At 37.6% G+C, this 19824-nt stretch overlaps 1 protein-coding gene across 32 annotated transcripts in view; it reads left to right on the top strand.

Moving 5' to 3' along the window:
- casz1 (castor zinc finger 1) overlaps window positions 1-19824 on the top strand; it is a 325550-nt gene that overhangs the window by 143343 nt on the left and 162383 nt on the right. For 5 of the 32 annotated variants that reach the window (XM_073939118.1, XM_073939099.1, XM_073939089.1 and 2 more), the window contains exon 1: window positions 9081-9225. The exons of 20 other annotated variants lie outside the window; for them this stretch is intronic. The gene's annotated coding sequence lies outside the window, so the exon portion shown is untranslated. Of the gene's footprint in view, window positions 1-9038; window positions 9226-12079; window positions 12350-19824 lie in introns of those variants that run through there. 7 more of the 32 variants (XM_073939088.1, XM_073939092.1, XM_073939090.1 and 4 more) reach the window with 5 other exon arrangements.

Below are 19824 nucleotides of genomic sequence, written 5' to 3'. Positions count from 1 at the left end.
ATGAACATTTACTCACTGTTTACTCACCTTTAATCGGTTATAAACCTTTACAAGTTTATTTATTCTGTTTGACATGAAAGAAGATATTTTGAAACATGTAACCACTGACTTCTATAGCAAGAAAACCAAATACTATGTAAGTCAATGGTTACAAGTTTTCAGCTAAATTCGGATGATCTTCTTTTGTGTTCAACAGAAGAAATAAACCTAAACAGGTTTGGAATAAGTGGCAAATGAGTAAAACGATCACAGGAATTTCATTTTTAGCTGAACTATCCCTTTAATATACCACTTTTTGGATATTCACATGGCAGTAATTCCACATTTAAACAGAAACCACATTTCTGTAGATAACAAGTTGCCTTTTTTCTGCTTTTGGAGATGGATTTAATTTTTTTTTGGCTGCTGGAAAACACCTGAAACATATTACATTTGTTTCTTTTTATTACTATTAGAAACAGTTTGGAAGAAGATTGCATAATGCGAGCATGGCACCTAGGTTTATAAATGCAAGTAGCTTCAGGCTTAATACCTAGCCAAATGCCAGTTTAGCTGAAGATCAAAACCAAGACTTGTTTTATTAAAGAGCAAATTGCTTTTAGGGCTTTAATTCACTTTTTCTTTTCAAAAGGTAGATTCACAATCCCCTTTCTTTGTGTAGGTGGTGAAACAATTGTTCTGTTCGGCGCACCTCCCTAAAATAGCAGACGTACCGGGCTTGTAAGAAAATTAGCGAATTTAATTTCCTTGAGTAATGGAAATGTCATGCACCATTTAATAAAAGTCCATGAAAAAAAGGCAACATTCTATGCAGCGCAGATAGCTGAGCCCAGTGGATTTGAAAGTTACACTGTTGCTTCCTTTGATGTTTTCACACAGTTTTGTTTCTTTCTCTTTTTTTTTTCCTTCCTCAATTTGATTTGGAATTAATCTGAACAGCTTCGATGTAAATACGAAAATGAAAGTTGTTTGGTGTCTGCCCGAAACTCACAGCGCAGCAACTTGAGCGGGCAGATATCTCTCTCCTTTTAAAGCCTGAATTATTTTACCTTTATGAGTTTGTCTCATCTTCAAGGTCAGAAATGTAATTTTTGCTCTTTCAAAGGGTTATAACCTTAAAAGGGAGCCTACATCCTAGGTGATTAATGAGAGACTCCTGCATTTGATGTTTCAACGCTGACATTTTAAACTTTAAATATTTTATACGCACACCTCTGGAAAAAAAAAATGAAGATACGCATTCATGTGGAATAAACGGTATTGCGGAGAAGAAAGGCCTGGCCGGGTATCATTTTAATAGAACAGTTAGAGTGCAATGGTTTTTCTTGGTGATTTTTATTTGAGGTTTTTATGTGTGCGCAAGCTGATTTAAAGGCACACTAAATCATCGGGGATGGGGAGTAGTGGATTATGCATTTAATCAAGTAGCAGGCCTTGGAAAAGTGGCTGGCCGAGCCACCAGGGCATCAGCTTTAGGCCCTAGAATGCTTTGCTTGTCCTTTGAGTCTGCTTTGAAAAAAAGAAGAAGCCATTTTTACCTCCGTCTGCAGTGAAATAAACTCCGGCCGAGGCGTGTGAGAGGGAGGGAAAGTATCCTCCAATGCACCGGATTACTGGTGCTTGAATTTTACTGTAGGATTTTCCACATTTTCATGATGCGCACGAGTCTATTAGTTAGCAAAGAATGGAATTGGGCCGATCTACTTGTTATTAAAATTTCTCGCGCTAGCGCATTTGTTTTGAAAAAAGCTTTTAGAGGTCTGGAAGGATGCGCAGGCCTGTGCCCATCATCGCATCTAATACACTTTTTATATGTGGCATAATAAAAGCCCGGAGAATGAAAACCTGCTACCTACTATAAGAATACTGCAGTTAGCCATAAAAGCTATAGCAATCTGGCTTTCACACAAGTGCTGCTTCAATCTCACGCAGGCAGTCACGACCATCATTCAAATGTCCCAATGTCCCATTTCCGAGGACTGTAACATAGGGTCAAAGCCAGATGTGTAGTTTTGTTACACCACCAAAAGTTGCATTCGGAAGTGGCCATGTTTGATCCCGTTTTCCCAAAGTGCACAGGGTTGACGGCATGCTGTAGCACCTTGTTTGATGCGGGCCGGTTGACGGGTAAGACCACAGTGATTTCCTGTTCATAAAACATTCCCATTATTGCTGGTCCATTGAAAATTAATATGTGCTTAATGCTTGATGACTTGCATTTTCCTGCAGGACAACAAAGCTTTTAGCTCACTGGTTAATTTATACATGACAGTGCTTAGCTTGACACTGCTGTAAAAATGCATGAGGCCTTCATTACAGCCAGTGGCCACGAATTAGCGGGAAGCGAGATGGAAGCTTCGGAACGTTCTGGAATGTTCCATTCTTATGCTTCTAAGCAGGGTGACTTTGTTTCTTTGGTTCAATTGATCTATAGGAATCCATTTTTGCCTCAAAATAACAGATACAGTTTTGTTTTTTACAGTTATTTTGAGATCTAAAAGCACATATAGAGATATAAAATATCACATTTGTGAGTGTTGGAAATACATTTCATCGACATTGTAGGGAAATACAGACAAATTGGAAGATAAAGTCACAAGATGCAGATAAAGTGCTCAGCCTATATGAGTACACCCCATTTTAAAAATGAATATTTTTATCCATTTGTCATTGAATATGGGTAATATATGTGGGTGCATTAAAAAAACAGATTTATTAAACAGATATATTTATTAAAATTATATTTTAGTCACAGAACATATTTAGAAATGGAAAGATAATACATTTAAATTCACAACAATTTTGTGTTTTTTTGTTTCTCTTGATTTTTGCTATTTTTGAAAATTGTATTTAATATTTTTCCCTAACATATAAATTTGGTATACTAATTTTTTTAACCATTATTGTTAAGTTATTTTCTTAGATAAGCTACAGATTTCACTTCAGCACTGACTAAACTAATGTATATGGAGAAATGCAATATTGGAAACCATCTTATTAAATAATATTAATTTAAATGAGAGATTTGTGGGGGAGTGTACTCGTATATGCTGAGCACTGTATATTTAATGATGATAAACTTGCAGTTTTGACGAAGGCTATATTTATTAGGTCAAAAATACAGTAAAAATAACAATATTATAAAATATTACTGCATTTTAAAATTACTTTTGCATTATAATATATTTAAAAATACACTTTGTTGAGATTGAAGAATTCATCACTTCAGTCTGTTTTTTCAGACGAATCTTTAAAAACAATGAAATCATTATATTGTTCTGATACAGTTGTTATAAAACTTTTTTTTATATTTGAGAAACCGTTGCTTAGTATTTACTAGATTTTAAAAACTTTTAAAAAAGTTATTTGATCAATAGGAAATTGGGAAGAACAGGGATAAAGCAAAATGTATGTATATTTGACCATAATAAATATCTTAATGTCATTTGTAATTGTTGAATTCATACTTGTGGAATAAATGCATTTGTTACTAATTTCTTAAAAATACCTATAAGGAATGTAAACTGTAAAATTGCAAAGTCACTCAGCCTGGTTGTCTTTGAAAGTTCTAGATTTTGATGAGAGAACAACTGAAATATTTGCGTTCAGCCCATCAAATTCTTCTAGGACACCACCAGTAAATCTTGGTAAATCAATTTTTTCTGTGAAGCCTTGGGTAAAAATTCTGGGTGTTATCTTCGATGATGGCTTGATATTTAAAAAACAGATGCAGTGGTCAAAATTCTTTTCTTGGATTTTAAATCACTAAATGTCTTGGCTCTTTCATACCTGTCAAATCTGTTGACTGAACATCAGCCTGGTCGGTGTCTTGGGTCATCTAACCAGAGACCATTATGCATCCCTAAATTAAGGCTGAAATGAAGGAGTGACTGTGTTTTGCAGTAGCTGGTCCTACCTTGTGGAAAGCTCTGCCCCTCGGTATTAGATCTGTTTCATCCCTGTCTGTTTTTAAATCTAGGTTGAAAACTTACCTCTTTGATTTGGAATTTTATCAGTGAGAATTGTTTGTTTTAGCTATAATTTTTTATGTTTCTCCTCGTGATTTGTTTCGTGCAGCACATTGATCAACCTTTAGTTGTATTTAATAAGGCTACATAAATCAAATTGACATTGACATTGACATTGAGAATTGCAGTATTCTGTATATTTATTACAGAAGTGGAATCTGAAGTCCAAATTTACTTTTGAGAATTCTTAGTAAAAAAATAATTTAATTTTATTATTTTAATTAAAGATAAAAAAAAAATGAAAAGACATTGTCAAATAAGTTATGATTGGGTAAATATTATGAGTAACATGCACTTTTTAACTGCATTTAGCTTGTTTTGAATAGAGCAAGACAGAGGTCCATTTAATAGGATTTACAAACAAACATTTTATATCAGGGCAAGGTTTGTCTTCTTCTTCTATTTGCTCCTAGGGGGGATTAATGATGTCAATCACATTGACTGACGGCTCTCAAATCACATGTTTGCAGCAAAGTGACTGATTTTTGTCGGCCCTTGTTGGCGAGAGAATGGTGTTATCATAAGCACCTTGTTTGGAGATGCGCAAAACTGCTAAACCCGCAATTCATGAGAGATCTGTTTACAATCTGCTTCGGCCGCTAACTGCTAAGCAGTGTGCAGCGGAGCATTATGGGCCGCTTCAAGGAGAGGAGCGAGTGATTACATCCTCAAATAGCTGCCTTGTCTCTTCCAACCTCTTTAGAGGAGAAAGAACATAGTGAGCTGGAAGATATTATCTTTATAGTACACACACACACACACACACACACACACACACACACACACACACACACACACACACACACACACACAAACACACACACTGTCACGCATCAGCTGTTTTATCAAGAAGTCCTGTGTAAGGGTTAATCTTGCTGTATTTAGTTAATATCATTGAGGTAGTCATTCATAAGAAATGCTTTTCTTATCTGATTTGTTTTTGTGTTATATACTCAATCTTACGACATTAAGTCATTTTTCACTGGCAGTTCAATGTCTTAAGCTTGACAGCTCTGCCGCTGCTGCTCCATTGATAAAGTGTCTTTTTCAAGACCATTATTTCCAATCTTCCAATTACATGCTAGTTAGTTTTATAGACTGAGGCTGGCTTAAAAAACAAGGCTAAAACAGCTGCAAATTGATCATTCTGAACTAATTTGTTACTTTTTCCTCTCACCGCAGAATCCTTGAGGGTGTTTGCATTGAATGCACACAAATTATCTATTGGTTTACCATATTAACCCTTTCCTTGGCTATTGAGAATGCATTGTTTCCTTTACATTGGCCAAACACAAGTGTGGAATGGTTTTCTTAGATGTGCAATGGTACCCAAAAAATTGCTGTTATGTACGTTTTTTATTATTTGCTATTCTGATTTCACTTTTTGTACAGCCAAGGGAAGATAAAACATTAAATGCTTTTTTATTTTTATTTATTAACCAGTGGTTTTAGTTGTACAAAGTTCAAATTCAGTTAAAATTCACATTTTGCTACAATAGTTCCCCCCAAAAGCTTAAACATATGCAAGCACATCAAAATTAATACTTCTGGATCTTGACATACATTGTATGCAAACAATTCTGAGTGACGTGTATTTTTTTTTTTTTTTACTTTTTAAAAAAAAATCATGTTTATTTTAAACCCTTTTTTCTTTTAAGTAAGCTGGATTAACCAGCTCACCAGTTTGGATTTATTAATTTTGTTTAGTCTGTATATGTTTTTGTTTGTCTCTCAAAGTGCCTGGTTTTAATGTTACTAAAAAAAAAAAAAAAAAAAAAAACATCTACTGCATCATGGAGGGCCTGAGGGTGAGTAAATTAACAGCGCTTTTCTGCAAACTATCTCTTTGAGCACAGCTAATGCTGCAAACTATATGGAGCCCTATTATTTGCACATTACTGTGATGTTAAAGGCTACAAAAAACAACAAAGCCCAACCTTTACATTTCAGTTGCCGTTTACCTTTATATATTATAATCTACACTCAATTTAAAAAAGAAGGTATGCACCTGTAAATTGTACATAGGTCAGTTTTTATATTAGTGTCTAAATTAAAAATAAAGGAAGAACTTTTTACTTCACTTCATTCTTGAAATATAATGATTTACACAGTGGCTTTCATAACTTTTCATAACGTATTTATGTAAATGTACATTCATGAACATATTAAATGACATGATATAAGTATTGATATCTGCAGTTATTTAAAGAAATGTTTTTCTCTAGAGTTAATTTCCTTAGCAAAATAGTGAGCAAAATAGATTTAAATTAAATAAAGGGGTCGATAACTTTACAATAGTGTTCCTTTAGTTAATGTTAGTTTACTTACAAGAACTATGAATGAACAGTACTTGTCCAGCATTTATTAGTCACAGAGTAGTTCAGTGTTTAAAATGCATTATTAAAATCCAACATTATGCTTGTTAACATAAGTTAATGCCCTGTGCATTAACAAAGAATAGTAATGAATGTATTGTTCATTATTTCTTCATATTAGCAAATACTAACTTTAAGGAATGGAGGCTCTTTGTGAAGTGTTAACAATAAAAGCTATATGCAAAATATTGTTTAATAGCTTTTTCTTTCTGAACTCTTTCCATAGTTGAAATACTGACATGAGTTATTCATTCAGGTTTATTTTGTGCTGTAATTAGTAGTAAAGAAAAAGGACAGATTGGCTTTTTTATAATTGAACATCCGTCATAAAAAAATCTAAATATATATATATTTTTGTAATTTTCTAATGAAATGAGTAGAATTTGAAAGACTTTTTTATCTTATCTGAGGTACAGATAAAAACCCAACGCTCTTTGCTGTCATTGGAGGAGAGTTGCACTATATTGTGTCTACAGTTGGGTTTTTAAAAAAAAATGGAATTTCAATTTAATAAATAAAAAATTAACCCAATATTTGACCCATTCATATTTGACCCAACACTGGATAAATACAACCCAGCATATTTTAGAACGTAGTTTTATTCATTCATAAACTGAAACAGCAAAGAATAAATATTCAATCTTGGGATTTAAGAATTGATTTGTTCAAATGATGCGCTAGAAGTTTTAAGTTCCCCATACCCAGTGGTTAAACAACAAAATGCAACTGAAATTCCGTTAATTAAAAAAAATCAGTATAAATATGTATGCCGCTACACTCGTAGTACTTTTCCTTTAAAAGTGGACTGGCGGTTTTATTCAGCTGGTTTGGTATAAAGGCCATGTCTTATGTCTTAAGTCAATCACTCTACATTGTATATTGCTTCATACATTAAAGCTATAGGACGATGCAAACAGCAGATTATATTGCACTGTCCATTAAATGTTTTTAATAGTGAAGCTGCATTAGAGATTTTATTTTTACAGTAATAAATACATCACTTATTGAGGCTTTTTCCCAGTAGAGGCCAAACTGCATTAGTACATTGACCATTAGGATACAGGAAACACACATGCATTTAATGTATACTATATTACGTCGTCTATATGAAGCAAGCCATTTTGAATGAGTTTTCCTCAAGTAAACAGTGTTCATTTGTTCTATTCAGATGGAAACAGAGAGCGGGGACAGGCAGAGGACTGTTTATCCCGCCTGCTCTGATCTATACGACCCCTTTGTAAATAAATCTTCACAAAGTGCAAGCGCGAATTTTATCTGAAATGTGGTATTTAGGAGATTCAGAGTGAATGATGATATGTGACAATCAGTCACAGCAATTAGTGTAACTGTTAAGAGCCCTTTTTGTTTTCTCTCACCCATACAGAATGTCACAAATAAATCCTCGCTTGCATTTGCATATTAATTGGATCGGAGACGTCAAGCATCTTTCATTAAGCAAAATGATCTGCATATTTGGAGACATAAAATAGTTTATTTCGACGTGGGAAAAGAAGTCATTGAAAATTGACCGCACATATGATGTAAACTTTGTTGATGGAGCCTGACAGCTTAACCCCTTCAGTGCCAGACAGAACTGTGGTGATGGCCTATTGTTACTGAGACAAAGCTGTAATTGCAACGTGCGGAATTAGGCATTGTCGAAGCCTAAATGAGACATCGCTCGGACAAGTTTCGTACCATGCGCATGTCTGTTTAAACAGGGTTTATTCCATGTTTTGAGTCGAATGAAAGGGGCATTTTAGGTTATCGCAGTGTAACCCGTTCGGTCGATTAAATGAGTTAATGCGCAAATTCAGCGCAGGAAAAAAAGGACATCATTTCAAGCGATTAACTTATGATCTGTGGCTCACAATGGAACGGCAAATTGTCTGTTTCTTTGTGTGGCATAGTTTGCCGATATTCTCTCTCCTTTTAAATGTGTCACATGAAAAGCAAATATAATGGAGGACTAATTTGAAATGGACCTGGAGGGAAAAGAGTGTTGTGTGTGTCAGACATCGCAATGCTTTTGTTTTCCTTCCATTCTAAAGGGAAAAATCGACACTGGTTTGGGTTCGATATGATTAAGGAACAGAGAGGACGGTAATGGAAGGGCTGTGTATCGCGGGGTCTACATGGTTAGGGGCTAGACTTGTGAATAATTTGATTAGGTTGCAGGGGAATATATCTGAAGGATTATGTAAATAGCCTTGCCCCCATGCAGAATTCTTTTGAACTCCTCAGAAGTCGCATCTGCCGGGGTCGCTTGCCAGACAGGACGGCCGCCCGCCCGCCCGACTTTCGCGTTGGCTGATTCCTCTGTGTTTCAGCAAAGTGTTTAAAGGTCATATTGAGAACAAACAACGCTGGCCCTGGTGCGGCTTAAAGGCCCTCCGTCTGAAACGACTCGAATTTATCTTCCGGCGATTAAAAATGAATGATGATTACCAATGCGTAAACATTCTCGGCGCTTTAATGCGTTTATTGTCCCAGAATAATTAGTCTTCATCATCATCTTCCAGCTCTTTAATGCACGGCATGTACATTCGGAAGCATTTTCCACTCTCTCTCGTTTCACCTCTTTGATTATGAGATTTTTCCCTTGGCCTTATTTGGTGCATTTCTGGGTGGGGATGTGTTTGTATGGAGCTCTATGGCAACCAAAGTCAAGGTGACCAAGACCATGTTGAACACATTAGATTAGCAGAACACAGAAGCAGAGACAATGCAGCTTGCACAAAATGCAATTTATCTGGTGCCTGATTGTGGGCCCTTTCAGAAAGCAGCCCCGCTCTCCTGCCTGCCGGTGGATTTATTGCAGAGTAAGTCTTTCTGCTCCTCCTGTTGTGCCTGTGTCTGCGCTGCTTGCTTTGCTCACTGACTATTTTGGCCAGTTAAGGATTAAAGAGAGAAAATGTGTTGATGATTCCAGGACAGGAATGTCTGTGAACTGAGAAATTTAGGTCCGAGTCTGTGTGAGCGCCTGGGATGTATCTTCATCCACTATATATATTTTTTGTCCTTATTTAGAAACTTCCTTGAACTGAAATGTTCATTTTTTGCTCTTGTGTTAGACTGTTTATATTGTTGCTAGAGGAGTTACTATGCAGAGCCACCGGCCATGTTTATCTTGAGAGGTGAAGAAAAAAAAAAAGCTCTGTCAAGACTGCTTTGTGACTTAATTTATACATGCGCTGATTCTCTTTTGAATGAGGAATGAAGTAGTTTAGCAAGATAAAAAATGTTGAATACATGTTATAAATTTTGCAGGTGTTTTAAAGCACTGAGAAATAACCACGCACGCAGAAAGCATTTTTACGAGAACTGTATCCTTAGGATTTGATGTATTTGATTCCTGAGAGGCTGAGGCGTTTGATTTGTCTGGTTTATGATGATCAGAAAACATTTTTCATATCTGGGTGAGTCTTATAGATACGTGTCAAGGTTACAATTTACTGTGAAATCAAGGAGGGGGGAGTAATTTATGTGTATAGAATTTGCGGAAGTTGTTGAGTTGCATTTTGTGGTTTTGTAAATTAATTATACATGATGATATATACTGTAAGGTGAGGTACAGTGCAATACAATAATACATTTTTTGTTGCATGGTCAAGTCTAATTTGTGTTCTGTATACAGTACAACCAACGCAGATACTACCATGATGTAACAAAAGAGAGAACTGAAATTAGAACAATATATTGCATGCACGCACGCACACACACACACACACACACACACACACACACACACACACACACACACATAGAATTTATGATTTTTAGGATGTATCTTCTGCTATCCTACCCCTAAATCCAACACATAGTAAACAATCTGCATTTTTACATTTTCAAAATACTTCATTCTGTGTGATTTATGATGCATTTTTTAGTTTTTCTTCGTATATTAAAAAAAGTCCACACAAGGTCAAAATGTACCTGTATTGCTATATTTGTGGGGGTATTTGGTCCCCATAACATGTGGAAAACAAGGGAGACACACACATGATATAATAAAATATATAATTAATTCATTCATTTTCTTGTCGTCTTAGTCCCTTTATTAATCCGGGGTCGCCACAGCGTAATGAACCGCCAACTTATCCAGCAAGTTTTTACGCAGCGGATGCCCTTCCAGCCGCAACCCATCTCTGGGAAACATCCGCACACACATTCACACACACACTCATACACTACAGACAATTTAGCCTACCCAGTTCACCTATACCGCATTTTTTTGGACTGTGGGGGAAACCGGAGCACCCGGAGGAAACCCACGCGAAGGCAGGGAGAACATGCAAACTCCACACAGAAACGCCAACTGAGCCGAGGCTCGAACCAGCGACCCAGCGACCTTCTTGCTGTGAGGCGACAGCACTGGTCTGGGCTCTCCAAGTTGTTGTGAAGCCATCCATTGATATTTTGGTGGTGTTTTTGGGTCATTTTCCTGCTGGAAGATGAACCGTCTCCAAAGTCTGAGGTCAAGAGCACTCTGAAGCAGGTTTTCATTTAGGATGTCTCTATACATTGCTGCATTCATCTTTTCCTCTATCCTGACTAGTCTTCCAGTTCCTGCTGCTGAAAAACATCTCCACAGCATGATGCTGCCACCACCATGCTTCACTGTGGGGATGGTCTTAGCCTGGTGATGAGCAGTGCCTGGTTTTCTCTAAACGTGACACCTGGTATTCACTCCAAGGAGTTCAGTTTTAGGCTCAAAGCAAAGGCTGTGAATATTATTTACATGTGATTTTCTTTTCAGGTTTTTATTTTTAATAAATTTGCAACAATTTTCACATTGTCATTATGGGGTATTGTGTGTAGAATTTTGAGGAAATAAATGAATTTAATCCATTTTGGAATACGGCTTTTAACAAAAAAAGCAGAAAAAAGTGATGTGCTATGAATACTTTCAGGATGCACTGTACATCATAAGAGGTACAGCATAGGTCTCAAACTCGATTCCTAAAGGGCCGCAGCTCTGCACAGTTTTCCTCCAATCCTAATCAAACTCAGCTGATCCAACTAATCAAGGTATTCAATACTACTAGAGACTTTTAAGCAAGTGTGAATTGGAGGTGGTTGGAGCTAAACTATGCATAAACTATTGACCTTATTCTCTGCAGACGAGCGGGCACTGCCATTTGAATCTTTTTGGCACGAGACTTCCGGTCTCATTCACTTCCATTCATTTTTAGACATTAAAAACTGCTCGTTTCGCTGTTTGATGTTGTAAATTGATATTTCCTTGTGATATTATTCTACTTGGTCTGTATAGTCATGCAAACATTTGTTTGTAGAGCAAGTAATTTGACCGTTTTTTGCCGTTTATTATTCCTTGTCATTTCCCCCATAGGCTACTGAAACGGAAGTTCTAAGACAATCGCGAAAACAGGCGCACTAAACATTTTAGAATAAAGTCAATACATTTACACATAAACACATTTAATTAACAAAACTGTATTTATTATTTCTTCCTTAAGATTTAGAGGTTAAATAAATGGCTTGGACTTGTTCTTGACTCACCCATATAATCATTGCCACCAGCAACATCAAGCCCTACATGATCAGTTTCCAAAACAGCTAAATGCCACTAATTTTGTCAGCTGCTTTTGTGCGCGGCTCCTCCCCAGCAGCACGTTAAATATCAGTGATAATTTATGCTCCCCTCTGCGCCATGGCCGGGGCTGCACTTTGCGTTAAAGCATATGGTTGTTAAGAAGGGAAGTGTTAAAGAATGCTTCATCGAAACTGCTCTGGGCCTTGCCAATGTTAAAAGTAATCGCTTTGGCAGACGCTATATTTGAAACCTTCAAACGCGTCTAACTTTACATAAAGTCGAAAACCCAAGACCTGTTAAGCTCAGTGTTCTTTGGGTTGCCAAGAGCGCCGTCTGTCCCTGTCTTTCAGTCGGCGAGATCAGGCCTGTAATGCACCAGTGTCTTTCCTGTACGTGAGTATGTCCCGCTCACCGCCGCATGAATTCTGGGACTGTTTTACACTCTCTTGTCTTTGTGTTTGGGTCTATCTGTGTTTGTCGGTGGCCTTGCACCGGCTGTGGAATGAATGCACCGCTCCAGCAGGAAGGAGAGAACATACTGAAAAGAGTTTAAAAACACATTCTGCGTATGGATATCTCAGTTGCTGGGCTTGAGAAAAGCAGTGGTGTGTTTAGGTCTCTGCTGAAGTGGTGGCTGTGAGTGATTTAAAGGGGACAGCTGGATAACAGCGTTTTTTTATTCTATTTTTATTCTATTTTCAGCCTGCCTTTTCTGTTAGGAGGACTCATTGTGCTGTTGCTGCATGGTGCTGTTGGGCTTATTAGTGTGAAGTTTAAACAGGAGGAGGGAAATCTGAGGGGACTTGCTGTTTTGTTAAAAACTAGGGAAAAGAAATGGGAAAAAAGCAGGAAATTGCAACCAGGAGACAGGGCTACGTTTATCTGCTTCCTTTGTAAAATCTCAAGGAAAAATGGAAAGGAAAACAGAATTTCTCAATAAGGGTCAGGGAGCATTTCTTCTGATTGGAAAAGAACGGAACTAACCTTTGGAGGGGGGAAAATGATATGAAATGAATTTTGGGTTCAGTTCTCAGTGTACTGTTAAAATGTTGTTGTTTTTTTATGTTGTTGTTTTTTTGAAGCAAAACAGTTGCAAGAAACTAAATTACCAAGACAACTTTTTTTTTTTTTTTAGAACTGCATCATAGAATCTCGAGTTTGTTAGTAATTAAAGGGATAGCTCACTCAAAATTGAATTTAATCACGCTTCACTTATTTCAAACATTTGTGAGTTTCTTTCTTTCATTGAACACAAAAGAAGATATTTTGAAAAATGTAACCATTGACTTTAATAGTATCTACTTTTCTGCTATGGAAGTCAATAGTTAAAGGTTTTTAGCTATCTTTTGTGTTTAACAGAAGAAAGAAACTAATAAAAGGTTGAAGGTAAGTAAATGATGAGTAATCCTTTAGTGAAATGTCCCTATAAGACAGAGTTGCGAGACTTATAGTCATAATTTCAAGGTGAAAAACATCTGAACTGTAAGATTTTATCATGCAATTCTGAGATAAAAAGCATTATGAGATAAACGTCTCAATTCATTTTGTATATGTTTTTCAGTGGCAGATTTTTCAGATTGGCAAGCATTCATATACACTCACCGGCCATTTTATTAGGTACACCTTACAATTGACAATACAGTTAGACCCCTACAGAACTGCCCTAATCCTCCATGGCGTATATTCAACAAGATACTGGAAATGTTCCTCAGTGATTTTGGTCCATATTGGCATGATAGCATCCATATTTTTTAGCTGCACATCCATGATGTGAATCTCCCATTCCACCACATCCCAAAAATGCTTTATTGGAATGAGGTCTGGCGACTGTGGAGGCCATTTGAGTACAGTGAACAGTGAAGATGATTCCTGCTTTATGACATGGCGCGTTACATTGTGGTCATAAAGGGTTGCACGTGGTCAGCAACAATACTCAGGTAAGCTGTGGCGTTGACACAATTCCCAATTGGTTCTAATGGAGCTCAAAGTGTGCCAAGAAAATATCCCCCACACCATTACCTGCCTAAACCGTTGATACAAGGCAGGACGGATCCATGCTTTCATGTTGTTGACGTCAAGTTCTGACACTACAATTCAAATGTCGCAACAGAAATCAAGACTCATCAGACCAGGCTATGTTTTTCCAGTCTTTTTTTGTCCAATTTTGATGAGCCTGTGAGAATTATAGCCTCAGTTTCCTGTTCTTAGCTGACAGGAGTGGTACCCGATGTGGTCTTCTGCTGCTGTAGCGCATCTGCCTCAAGGTTCAATGTGTTCTGCAGTCAGAGATGCTCTTCTTCACACCTCAGTTGTAACAATTGGTTTTTTGAGTTGCTGTTGCCTTTCTATTAGCTCGAAGCAGTCTGGCCTTTCTCCTCTGGCCTCTGTCGTCAACAAGGCATTTGCGTCTGCAGAACTGCCACTCACTGGATATTTTCTCTTTTTCAAACCATTCTCTGTAAACCCTAGAGATGATTGTGCATGAAAATCCCAGTAGATCAGCTGTTTCTGAATTATTCAGACCAGCCCGTCTGGCACTAACAACCATGCCACCTTCAAAGTCACTTAAATCACCTTTCCTCCTCATTCTAATGCTTCGTATGAACTGCAGCAGATCGTCTTGTTAGCCATTTGATTGGCTAATTAGAAATTTGCATTAATGAGCAGTTGGACAGGTGTACCTAATAAAGTGGCCAGTGAGTGTATACAGTAGTCAACATTTGAAGTGGATAAAAAAAGGTTACTAAAATTGGCTCAAGCTATTGCACAACAACCATATTGATCAACTTTTTTGGTCCACATCAAATGTCGACTATTGTATACTGGCCTAACTTAGCAATCCTCCATAATCAACGCCACGTGTGGGTGTGTATGTATAATAATAACAAGCAATCCTCGTTAGAAGTCACTTGGATAGTCGTTCATGCTTTGCAATCATATGTATGTGTGTGAGGCAAGATATACAGGTATTATTACCCCCGAGAGGTGAAAGGTCAAGAATTAAGCAAACTGCCTGCTTAGAGCTGTGCACTAGAGATCTCACTCCTCTGGCCCTGAAAATACTCCAGTGACTTGTCTAAATAATCAGGAAGTCCTCTAGCATAGATAACAGCACTGATAAATAAACACAAGAGGCTGAAGCTAAACACTGTTAGTGCTATAAGAGCGAGCGGCCATGCAGTTTTTTAGAGCTGGGGATTTGTAGTGTGTCAAGTGCTAAGGGGTTAATTTGTTTCTCTGGTTAGTGCTACCTTTGGTCCAGAGTGCATTTCTCCTATTATGTTTTTTGACCTTCTAAAAAGGAACAGTCGGTTTTGACCTCATTCATGAAAAAATGGGGGGAAAACAATAGACGGGGTGGGTGAAGGAAGTCACATCATATCAAAATGAGATTAGAAACTAAAGAAAGGGCATTAAAATCCACCCTTGGTAAATAAAACACCAGTAAACCTCTTGACATTGAAGTAAATTGATAAAAAAGGCATTGAAGTATCTGTCCATGGCAATATATGGTTTTGCAAGAAAAGCTGTTTTCAATAAAAAAATATTTATACATGATTTAAAAAAAATATATGTTTTTATTGAAAAAACTACTGTATACATCATTTCAGATAAATATGCATATTAAGTATCAATTAATTGTAGTTCTTATTAATAGTTTAAAATGTTTACTTCTATATTTCCTTTTAGTTAATTACTTCATTTTCCTTTTAGTTAATATCTAAGGTATACTAAATGAAAATCAGAATTGTTTTGTGGCAGCTGTCTGAAATTAAATCAGTTTTATATATAGTTTTGTTTACTCCCCGGCCACTTTATTAGGTACATCTTACTAGTATAAGGATGGACCCCCTTGTGCCTTCAGAACTGACTTAATGTTGACATGATAGATTTGTCAGCTGCACGTATATGATGTAAATCTCCCATTCCACCACATCCCAAAGGGGCTCTATTGGATTGAGATCTGGTGACGGTGGAGGCCATTTGAGTACAGTAAACTCATTGTCATGTTCAAGAAACCAGTCTGAGATGATTCACGTTCTATGACATGGCGGTGCTAATGGGCCAAAAGTGTGCCTATAAAATATCCCCCACACTATAACACCACCAGCAGCTGCTGGATGGATACATGCTTCTTATGTTGTCATCGCCAAATTCTTACCCTACCATCCGAATGTCGAGACTCATCAGGCCAGGCAACATTTTTCCAATCTTCTATTGTCCAATTTTAGTGAGCCTCAATTTTCTGCTCTTATCTGACAGGAGTGCTGCTGTAGCCCATCTGCCTCAAAGTTTGACGTATTCTGCATTCAGAGATGCTTTTCTGCATACCTTGATTGTAACAATGGTTATTTGAGTTACTGTAGCCTTTCTATCAATTTAAACCAGTCTGGCCATTCTCCTCTAACTTCTGACATCAACAAGGCATTTGCACCCACAGAACTTTCTCTTTTTCAGACCACACGCTGTAAACCTTAGATATGGCTGTGCTTGAATGGCTGTGTTTCTAAAATACTCAGACCAGCCTGTCTGGCACCAACAACCATGCCATGTTCAAAGTCACTTAAATCAATTTTCTTCCCTATTCTTATGCTTGGTTTGAACCCTGGCAGATAGTCTTGAGGATGTCTACATGCCCAAATGCATTGAGTTTTTGCCATGTCATTGGGAATTTGTGTTAACGAGCAGTTGGACAGATGTACCTAATAAAGAGGACGGTGAGTGTATTTCTTTGTATAATATTATACAATTTATTTGATTGTAAACATAAAATATATACTACACACACACACACACACACACACACACAAACACACACACACACACACACACACACACACACACACACACACACACACACACACACACACACACACACACTAAAATATGATATAACTTCTATGTCTGTATCTGCATTCAGTAATCAGCAGTTTAACACTAAGTGAGTTGTTGCAGAAAAAATACACAAAGGTCTGTAGGGGGCAGAGAGAAAGAAGGAAAGAAATACAGTGAGGAGGATGTCAGCACATTATCACACATAGTCAAAAGATCTCCAAATGCGTTAGGTCCCATATAAGGTAATGAATCTCCAGCAGAAAGCAAGTTAATGAGAAATATATTGACACTCTGGTGTTAATGTGGACCTGTAGCGAGAACAGAGTGACATCTGTTTACAGCTGTTACATTGTGTGCTAAAAGCCTAGACTTAAGACCTAAAACATGACTTGTTTTGTAAGAATGACATTTTTGAGAGAATATTCACCTTCAGCTGAAAACAAATTGAGATCTTTCAATATACAAGTGGTTTCAGATTTCAAAGATTTATATGCTGCTGTTATCTACTGTTGTATCACCTGAAGACTTTCAGATACAATCTTATCATTGTCACAGACTGTGCTCAGATCTCAAGAGTCAGAGATATGAGCTCAAATAGTTCTCATCAGATACTTTCAAGATAGGATTATAAAACAAAATACTGCTCTATGTCAACAATTGCTCCATTTGTATGACAAAGTCATTTTAAGAGAAACATCTAAGACTGAAAGCTTCCATATATTTCAAGCAAAATCAAAACATGAGCTTGTGTGGTGGCATTTAAAACAAAATCATGCCAACAAATTAATTTGCAGTTTGTTTCAAATAAACATCAAGTTAAAAAATAGCCAAAGGTAAATTTCTTGGAAAAGTTTGCCTTTTCTGGGAAACTCCTTCAAACTGTCATTGTTTCATAGCAAATGCTTAATAAATTTGATTCCCCTTTATTGACATGAATTTATTAGTTTATTCTGTGCAGTTTGTGAGCTGTAATTTTAGCTTGTTTATTAAAAATGAAAATATGAGATAATACAAATGAACTGCTCATACTTACATATTCATCTATTTACCACTTTCAGCAGTTTAACAGTAACATTAAATCACAGATTAGGTATTTCTAATATCATTTTTACCCCTAAACGAACATCAAAATCAAGAAAAATGTTTGTCAATTTATATAAAAAGTTACTACACTTTCCTTTTAGAAGAACAGCATGATGTCATTTAATTAAATATATTGTATTTTTGGTGGCCGCAAAAAGCAAAGCAATCCTGGAGCCTAAAATCATTTGTTCAGCCCGTTTGCCAAAGTGTTTGGCATTTCGCTGGCCTGCAGACAGGAGCTATCATGGCCACACTTGTGGAGAGATAGCTGTCTGTTTCGTAATGCCCCTTGCTTGAAATTTGTTCTATTTTTGTCAAGATTTTCTCTTCTAAATGGAGGAAAGGGAGGCAGGAGGGGGCGTCACATGCGTCACGGCCTCTGTTTTAGGAAAAGTGACACTCTGCCTTTAAAGACTCTGCAGAGCGCTGAGATAAGGAATTTAGGGGCTTTATCTGAAATGCCACGGTTTAATTTAAAGGGGTGAGGCACTTAGGATCTGGCACCGGCCTTTCAGTCTAGTGATAAATTTGCAAGAAAGTGGAAAAGATTGGAGCCCGGAGAGCAGATTAGTGGGATACAAATATAGAAGTGACAGTGTAGTGGGTATTAGTCAGGTGCTCGTCTGAGCGAGTGGCCAGCCTCTGATAGGCTGGAGTGTATGGCTGCTGAACGATTGATTGGTGTGCCGGATTGATTGGGCCAGTGAAGCATCGGTCGTTTGTGTTCCCCTTAACTACTGCCTGCCGCCTCTCTGTTTCCTCCTTCTCTCGTCGTTTTTATCCTGCCTGATTTTCTCTCTCACTCCGCAACAGTTGGTGTGTGTTCATCTTGGCTGTTCTCCATGGCCTGTTTGATGTGGTTTCCAGAAGTCCTGATCTGCAGTCCCTGGCCACTCTTTTTGTCATCGCTAGACCTGCTGTCTCTTTAGCCTCCATTGACTCCTTTTAACCTCCTCCTGTCTGCCTCACATTTAAACAGCTGTTTGCCTCCCCACCCGCTCGCTTGAGACGATAAGGCTCCCGTTTTCCACAGAAGTTGCCTCTCTGTTTTTCATTCTGGCAGATTGTGTTGATATCAGTTCACTGTGTATGTAGCGAACACTTCAGTAGAGAAATCATCCAGACGCTACACCCACAATCCATTCACTGATTGTCAAACTGCACACAAAACTGATAGGGACCTGAAAAAAATGCTGAAAGTTGATTGGCTGAGTTCATACGACTTCCAGGAGCAAGTTAAAAAGTTCTGGGTGAGCACTTTTTACGAAGAGCTAATCACTGGATTTGCCGATGCTTGCAAGATTAGTGGAATCAGAACTTTGAAAGATACTCTGAGAGTCCCTACACCCCCACCAACCCAGTGTTTCCTGCTGACCCTAAAATAACATGAGAATGAACAGACATTCTGGTCACAAATTTACAGTGCCCACTACTTCCAACATGATTCACTCAAATATTATGGGATGGTTTATTTCGAATCACACTAAAAAGAACTAAAATGTCCACTAAAAATAAACGTTCCATTACTGCAAGCTATGTGATTGCCATCTTGAAAATGCCCCTGTGTGGCTATTTTCTATAGAGGTAACAGAGGTCAGCTAATATGAGCTGTGTGAATAAACCTATCTCAACTGGATTCAAGATGTAGCAACTGATACTAGATGGTGCTGTCTTTAACATCCAAAGCTAGCTAGTTGTATGAGCTGTGCAAGTAAACCACATTCACCTTGCTATTGTACCAACTGACCCTATTCCTACTTCTAATTATATAAACACCATTTAAGATCCCACTTTTTGTGGGGAGAGTAGAACCGGAAAGATCTCATTGGTGTTATGGGACTGAGGTTTAGGGTACAGTAAGTGTAATGGAGACCAGCTTGTAGGAGCTGTCAGAGTAAACCTCACTCCCCTGGCCTCAGAAGGCATGCTAGTGGCTGACGCTAGA

The sequence above is a fragment of the Danio rerio genome, chromosome 23, assembly GCF_049306965.1.
Source record: "Danio rerio strain Tuebingen ecotype United States chromosome 23, GRCz12tu, whole genome shotgun sequence".
In the NCBI taxonomy this organism is placed as follows: domain Eukaryota; kingdom Metazoa; phylum Chordata; class Actinopteri; order Cypriniformes; family Danionidae; genus Danio; species Danio rerio.
Note: the sequence above shows the minus strand (reverse complement) of the source record. Positions and strands in the feature narration are given on the sequence as shown.